Raw genomic sequence first — 8,871 nt, 5'->3', positions numbered from 1 at the left:
TTTACTTGCTGGTAGAAAGATAATTATAACACTCCTCAGACACAATTTTTTAATACCTTCCTTTAACCCAGGAATTCCATTTCTACACACTCAAGGAAATATGCTTAGGAATGTTCAAAGTATAACTCTTTTTTTTTTTTTAAAGGTTTTATTTACTTACTGATTTGACAGAGAGAGGGGGAGAGAGGGAGAGAGAGAGTGAGCAAGCACAAATGAGCACAAGCAGGGGGAGCAGCAGAGGCAGAGGGAGAAGCAGGCTCCCCCCTGAGCAGGGAGCCAGATGTGGGGCTTAAGCCAGGACTGGAATCATGACTTAAGCTGAAGGCAGATGCTCAACTGAATGAGCCACCCGGGTACTCCCAAAGTATAACTCTTTATAATAGCAGTATTGGAAAAGAAGCTAAAGATCCATGAACAAGGGATGGCTGAAATGCGATATGCTGGTATAAGGGGTTATGTGATCACTAATATGAGTCTCCCCAGTGTACGTATTTCAACAAGAGTAACAACTCTTGTTACTTTTTTCAGAAATGACCAAAAAAAAAAAAAAAACCACAAAACTGCTGAACAATTCAAACTATAGACTAATATTGATGTGAAGATAAGAAGCACACCAGTCCTAAGATTTCATGGAGCTATTTGTATGCAGACTTTGTAGAAAGGAGTGGTCAGAAAAATCCCTACTAATGTCAGGATATTGATTACCATTAAGGAGACAATGAGGGTTGGACAGGTATGGGTAAATGGACTTTAACTCGGTGTGCAATGCTTTATGTCTTAGATAAAGTCTGAAGCAAGTAAGACAAAATGCTACTGTTATATTTTAATTCTGGGTGTTTAATCGATGATGAACGTTGTCTTATTCTCTGGATTTTCTGTTTATGAGAAATAGTTCATAACAAAACTATTAAAAATAATCTAAAACCCACATAATAACTTACATGAGCCTTTGAAATGAAATAAATTATACCACCACTATTGAGTATTTTACAGTTAAAGGATTCAGGAAATAATTCCCTATGGACTGCCAAACTCTTAGACTTCTTCTGACCGCCATTGAAAAGATACAGCCAACTGCTGCGTGATCACTTGGCCCCCAGTGATCCCACAAATAATTTTCTTCCTCTCAAAAATGCTACCACTGTTCACTTTTCCTGATCAGATGCTTCCTCCTCAGTCCCTTCGATCCTTGCTGTTATTCTTCCCAACCCCTCATACCCAGATATTCATGAAAATCCTCTAAGTTCTGTGCATAAAATGTCTCCAGAACATAGCACCTGGAGGGGTGCTGGAGGGGCGGTTGTGGAGGGAGTTCTACAGTAGCTTCAGGTGCCATAGCACCTTTTAGAGGAGACTTTTTTCCCACCTGCTTTTGCTCAAGGCCCAGAGCCACTGTCTTTCTGAAGGCTGCTTCTTCTCCTGACTTAAAGTTCTGGACACTATCCTCAACTAAAATGTAAACTACTCCAGGTTCTGCTTGCCCTATAGCCTCCTTGACCTCCTTTGCACCTATGCCAAAACTGGTACATAGCAAGCATTTAACAAATGCTAGTTGAATAAAGCTATGACTTATTTCCACAACTGTTGCATGATACCATTTTAGAAAGTTTCCTTTCTTTGAATCTACCATCATTCCAGATTATATTCTCCTGATAATAGGGGACAAAATGAAATTATTTTAATTTTTTTAAAAAAATCTCTAATGGAGCCTAATCATTTTGTAGATGAGTATTTAATATATATGTAATATATGTAATATGTGATATATTCCAACTGACCCTCTTTTAAAGGTAAAATGACATTATAATATATATATTTCTATATAAATTGTATACATGTGTATTTATATACAGTATACATGTGTGTGTGTGTATAGATACACACACTGAGAGAATTATCTATTTATCTTCCACGCCTATTTATCCATCTGTCAAGATTTTCCAAAATAAGCCTTATATTATTCCAACACTATTTCAGTAATCTCAGAGTGCCTTTTACTCCTTTTTAATTAAAGAAAAAAGTGATTTGTAGCAAAAATCAAAGAGTTGCTAAATTTCAGGAAAAAAAATTTGTTCAACAGAGCTGACTTCCTAACAACTGTTTTTTTGCCACTATTAACAAGACAACTATGAAAGTTACGAGAATATGGATGCAGTAGGTGTTTTGACTGCAACTTGAAACATCTATTGATTTCTATTTTCCCGTTCTCCCATTTCTCCGTAGGTATATATTTTACTAAGCACTGTGTAGATAGTACAACTTACTAGGTATATAATTAGTTTAAAATAGCACTTATAACTTGTGCTCTTTGTTTTGTATTGAAACTTCAGCATTTTAAAAGTATATCTTTAAACTGATTCTATGTTAGCTTTGCACAATGGCAGTATTGTAGCCAATGAAGTTTATCCGAGGCACAATTATTACTAATTGAAATTGATTCTGTTAGTGAGCCTTTCCATTCCTGAGGGGATTTTTTTGTTTGTTTGTTTGTTTTGTTATTTGTTTTTTTTTTTTTTTTTTGGTATGATTGCTTTTTGAACACCATTCCATTGCAACGTTTCCCTCTTCTAGCTTGTGCTCACCTGCATTGGGTTGTCATTTGTCAAATGCTTGTCATTTGTCTTATTACTTTAAAGCATTGAGTTGATGTATACTTTCTCTAGGGTCTCCTTTTTTACTACAATTCATCTTTGAATGGAGAAGATCTTTGTGGTACTCTGTGCTGAGGAGTGGGCTGGGGTAACCCAAGGCAGGTGGCAGCTCTGAATCCAATCCCTTACCCCACCACCCCTGCTAAAATCATGTCATTAAATTTGTCATGTTCTTTGATTCTGGGCCATACTTTCTAAGGTTTGAGTTTCCAGGGTGGTTCCTAGAAAAACCCCCTAAGTATAGTAATTTTTGTTGTATTCTATATTCTTTATGGAGCTTTTTTAGATTGTAAGGGGAAAAAAGTTGCAGTATGAGTTCTAACTCTCCTAGACTCTAGCATGAACAGTCTATACGGACATTTCCTCACATCTTCCAGGACCTGCCTGTGTTCCTCTTTCGATGACCTAATCAAGGGTATGTTTACAGCTTTAAGAATTAACAATGTCATTTCCTCTTAGACAAATCTGTGTTTTTGCCTCAAGTCTGAGAAGGCCTATATTGGTTCCCATTCTCTTCATTTTGGTTCAAAGATGACAGCATGTGGGGGGTATATTGCATAAGTGGATGGTTTCAAGTCCTGTTTTCAGCCTTGTTTCATCGGAGGAGGTAGTCTCCATTTTAATCAGTTTTGCTGTTTTCAGTGACTTTTTGAAAGGGAAGTCTCTGGAAATCCATAGCAATAATTTCTCAGTTGGCCTTGGTACTGCCAACTGACTTTTCATTACAGAATTTTCCCTGACTTGTAAACTTGTATACTGACTCTGCTATCAGTTCTCCTGAGAAGGCATGCCACATCTCAGCGGCTGGCAAGGTGCATCACTTTGCTCTAGGGATCCTTTCTATTTGTCTTTTATCATTTTCCTTTAATGCAACACTGTGAGAGTCCACATAATTTTCTTCATTTGTTGGTTAAATTTTCCATTTTTGCCTGGGATTCACTTGCATCTCTAGGAATTAGCATAATGCCCTAAAAAAAAAAAAAGAAAACCTCAGGAGATCTGTGAGAGGAACTCAATGATTTTATGAATTGTTTGAATGAATAAATTGCAGCCATAACCACGAGAACATAACCATGTAACTTTGCAGTAAATACGTAACAAGTGGCTATTATATACCAGGGATGTTTCTAGTGGCCAGAGATAGAGTACTGAGCAGAATGAACTTGGGCTCCCCACCCTCATGGAGCTTGAATATTATGTAAGTATAAGAAAAAATCTGGTACCTGGGTGGCTTAATCAGTTAAGCATCTACCTTCAGCTTATGTCATGATCCTAGGGTCTTAGAATTGGGTCCCACATTGGGCTTCCTGCTGAGTGGGGGGTATACTTCTCCCTCTTCCCTTCTCCCTTATTCATGATCTCTCTCTCTCTCCCCCAAATAAAGAAAGAAAATCTTACAGAAAAAAGAACAAAGAAGCATACTGACACATACAGAGATGCAAGGAATATAAATCTTTTAGGACAAGTTTGTTATTTTACTTACTGATGGATACCCAACAATTAAGACAGTAGATACAATAAGTGTTGAATAAAATTTTATTGAATGAAAATTTAGGGAAAAGGTCAGGTAGTGGTGAGTGCCATGCAGATAATCTGATTGGGATGATATACTGATTTATATGCTGTTTTATATTGTCTCCAGTGAATACCTTTTTGAGGAGATAACTTATTGGTTGAAATCTCATGCAAGACTCTTAAGGCATTTATTATTTGAAACTGAATCTCCCATAAGATTTTTTAAAATTAGGGGCGCCTGGGTGGTTCAGTGGGTTAAAGCCTCTGCCTTCGGCTCAGGTCATGATCCCAGGGTCCTGGGATCAAGCCCCACATTGGGCTCTCTGCTTAGCGGGGAGCCTGCTTCCTCTCTCTGTCTCTGCCTGCCTCTCTGCCTACTTGTGATTTCTGTCTGTCAAAAGAAAAATCAAAATCTTAAAAAAAAAAAGATTTTTAAAAATTAATATATAATGTATTATTTGTTTCAGGGGTACAGGTCTGTGATTCATCAGTCTCACACAATTCATAGCACTCACCATAGCACATACCTTCCCCAGTGTCGATCACCCAGCCACCCCATCCCTCCCACCCCCCAAACCCCAACAACCCTCAGTCTGTTTCCCAAGATTAAGAGTCTATTATGGTTTGTCTTCCTCTCTGGTCCCATCTTGTTTCATTTTCCCCCTTTCCCTTACCCCCACCCTGCCTCTTAAATTCCTGATATCAGCGAGATCATATAATTGTCTTTCTCTGATTGACTTACTTCGCTTAGCATTATACTCTCTACTTCCATCCACGTAACTGCAAATAGCAAGATTTTGGGGGGTTTTGACGGCTTCATAGTATTCCCCCATAAGATTTTTAAAGAAAAATCAAATTTTTTAGATAGCCATGTATGCCCCCTATAAAGGTCTGTCTTTTATCTATTTTTTTACTGTTACAAAAAGTAAAATAAGCAATGCTGTTTTGAAGTCTCTAAATGTACGAGGACTTGAAATATTTAAATTTAAAGGGATTTAAGGAATCAGGAAATAGGAGTTTCCAGTGTACAACTCAAGAACTAATGCTGGTGGGACTTGGTTTATTCTCTTCCCTTCAACAGCTTGTTAAAGACTCTTTATTTTAGATGTTTTAACTGCCTCTATTTCTATATTTTAACTATATCTTTCTAACTAAGAGCAGCCTTACATTTTTCATTTTTTATTTCTCTGTTTTTGTCTATATCAGTTGTCTTAACATCCCTATTGCTAATGCTGGCACAAGAATTGGTGTCCTGATTACCATTGACGGCCCCTTAACATAAAGAGGTCTGATTTTGCATCTGAACATTTCTGTCCATTGAAAAGACCGAGGCTGGGTGGTTTAGGTAGAGTTATAACAAATGTTGCACCTGTAAAATCAGTCTCTTTGGAGGCACATGAGACAACATAATGTTTGTGGAAAAGATGAGACTATCTGCTGTATTCACTGGATTGATGTTATGACCCCAGAATGTTCTATGCAGTTGGTCCTGTATTCCAGCAACACCATTATCCCGCTTCTGTTTGGCACAGGTACCTTTATTGTTGACCTTTAGATGACATTCTCAAAAACTAGATACATGTGTCAAATAATTATTGAAGCCTATTGTGGATTTAGTTTCCATAAGCGTTCCTACATCTTTTTTTCAAGTTTCCCATCAAAATAACTGTAATATATATAACGTTAAAGGCCCAGTGGCCTACCAGGTCAAGCACGTATGACAAATGTTAATATCCTGGGTGCAAAGAGTACATCTTTTTACTTTTTTCTGTATATCTACCTATTTTGAGCTCTCTCTCCACTTAAAAAAAAAAAAAAAGACACTTTTCATGTACTGGGTTCTACCTAAATGCTTAATACACACTAATGCATTTAATGGTCAGAGACAATCCAGAGGAGGTTTAAGTGTAACCTTTATGTTGCAAATGGGGAATGGAAGCCAAAGAGATAGCACAAAAACATGACTGAGGATATCCAACTAGGAAATCCTTGGCAGGGGCGGGCTGCAGCCTTCAGTACTGGCATCCTTTTCTTATAGTAACTTAGACAGGCTTTTAAAGAAAAAATGTATAGTCACTTTATCCATGCTTTTGAATCACATCTGCTATCATTTTAAAAATTTTTCTGAAAAATTCAGAATTCCTGAAGAATTCTGATTTTTTATTTTGGCTCACTGTATGTGGAAGCTTCTCCATGGAAATTTATCACTTTATCTTTTTCATTTTGCACTTTTCATCTGTGTCCTTTATTTTATTTTTTGTATAGGAGAAATGAATTTAGACTACACATATCTAAGGCTTGAGTCATAAACGTGGATAGGAAAATATTTCCTTCTTAAAATTTTATATAAAAACTGATAGTGTCTAATTCTTTTTTCTCTACAGCAGCATATTTGCTTAACGTGTTCGGTTCTCTGGTATTGTCATATTAGTAACCTGTAGTAGTAACTCATACTCATTTTGATACAGATCTAATGATATAGTGCAGTCGCCTTGGCCTTGGACTGATTTATCAACTTTGTACCCACATAATCATTGACAACTTGGCGTTCTTTTTTTTTTTAATTTTTAATTTTTTAAAAATTTTTTATAAACATATAATATATTTTTATCCCCAGGGGTACAGGTCTGTGAATCGCCAGGTTTACACACTTCACAGCACTCACTATAGCACATACCTTCCCCAATGTCCATAACCCCAACCTCCTTCTCCCAACCCCCCTCCCCCCAGCAACCCTCAGTTTGTTTTGTGAGATTAAGGGTCACTTATGGTTTGTCTCCCTCCCAATCCCATCTTGTTTTATTTATCCTTCTCCTACCCCCTTAACCCTACATGTTGCATCTCCACTTCCTCATATCAGGGACAATAACAATCACATTGGTCTGTCTTTCTTTCTTTTTAAGATTTATTTTCTTTATTTCTTTATTTTGCAGAGAGAGAGCGCACAAGTAGGCAGAATGGCAGGCAGAGGGAGAGGGAGAAGCAGGCTCTCTGCTGAACAGGGAGCCAGAAGCCAGTCTTGATCCAGGACCCTGGGATCATGGTCTGAGCTGAAGGCGGGCACTTGATCGATTGTTATTGCCCACATTGGTCTTATTTCTTATAACAATTCTTCCTTTCCTATTGGCTCATTCTTGTGATCTTTCTCAACCTTATTTATTTATCATCCAACACAATCACCCCTGAATTTCCAAGAGAGATTTAAAGAAAACACTATGTTTGGGTGAATAGTTAATTGGCATTTTCAGAGCTCTACAATGCTGCAAACATTTTTGTTGTTGTTCTTCCAAACATTTTAAAAAATATATTTATTTATTTGAGAGACAGGGAGAGTACAAGCCAGGGGAGGAATGGGAGAGAGGGAAAAGTAGACTCCCCATAAAGTGCAGAGCCCAACGTGGAGCTTGATCCTGGGACCCTAGGATCATGATGTGAGCCCAAGGCAGATGCTTAACCAACTGAGCCACCCAGGTACTTCTGCTGCAAACATTTTTTTTTTTTTTAAGATTTTATTTATTCATCAGAGAGAGAGAGAGCACAAGCAAGCAGAGTGGGATGCAGAGGCAGAGAGAGAAGCAGCCTCTCTGATGAGCAAGGAGTTTGATGGGGGACTCCATCCCAGGAGCATAGGATCATGACCTGAGCCAAAGGCAGCTGCTTAGCTGACTGAGCCACCCATGTGCCCCTGTTGCAAACATTTTAACACGCATTTCTCTCTTGTTTCTCCTAAGGTTGTGAAGTTTCTGGATAGGTAATGTTATCTCAGTTTGCAGACGACAAGATGGGGGGGGGTCAAACTGTGTAAGTGACTTAATATCATATAGTGTATAATATCGTATAGTTTATAAGCCCAAATAATCTGCCCCTACACCATATCACAACATGTCTCTTCATATTCCCTTCTTACCCACTAGTCAGACATCAGAAGACTTAATTGTTGCAGAATGCTAAAAAATAGATGCAATAATTTGAATTCCTGTTACATTTCATCCCCTTTAAATGGTAGCCGGGTAAATAGAGAAAATAGATGGAAATGGTTTCCAGGTAGAAGGGTCTTTGGAATCAGCCAGTCCAAATATATCACTTCACAGATGTAAATACCACACACACACACAGACATAAGCACACATCAACAACTCTGATGATTCAGAAGACTGTATATTTTTGAACGACCGCAATTTGCAAATGTTATACAATTTTTTCCCAAAGGCAAGTTAATTAATATTTATTGAAGAAATGAAATTAAGGAAAATTTTCTTCAGGACTCTAAGATATTTCTGAGCTACATTTAACACTTAGAGAACAGTCTGGGTTGACAAAGCCACATGAGGTCCGTTTAAGTGGCTTACAGATCAGGGAGTCTATTTTTAAACCCGAGTCAGCTTATCACTGGAATGAACGTCAACAAGAGGATTCTAGTCACCACATCTAGTCTTGCAGGTAAGAACCAATCCTGCAGTTTTATTTCAGACATTTCTTGAGCTTGAAACACTTTCATCTGGATTCGTGGCCTGAGGAATAGATAACTTTTGTTAGAGGAAGTGACCAGGACAATCTACTCTGATAGCACCAAATCCTCTAAACCTTCTAATCTTAATATCATGAACTTTCCACTACTACTAAAATTATCCTTTTTTAAAAAAATTAACATATAATGTATTATTTGCTTTGGGGGTATGGATCTGTGATTCGTCAGTCTTATACA

General features: G+C 37.7%; 1 pseudogene; it reads left to right on the top strand.

The window, feature by feature from the left end:
• The first annotated feature begins 2,366 nt into the window (after nucleotides 1-2,366).
• LOC116573838 lies at nucleotides 2,367-2,493 on the top strand (annotated as a pseudogene).
• Nucleotides 2,494-8,871: the final 6,378 nt, after the last annotated feature.

The sequence above is a fragment of the Mustela erminea genome, chromosome 14 (genome assembly GCF_009829155.1).
Source record: "Mustela erminea isolate mMusErm1 chromosome 14, mMusErm1.Pri, whole genome shotgun sequence".
Classification (NCBI taxonomy): domain Eukaryota; kingdom Metazoa; phylum Chordata; class Mammalia; order Carnivora; family Mustelidae; genus Mustela; species Mustela erminea.
This window is presented reverse-complemented; position numbering and strand designations above follow the sequence as displayed.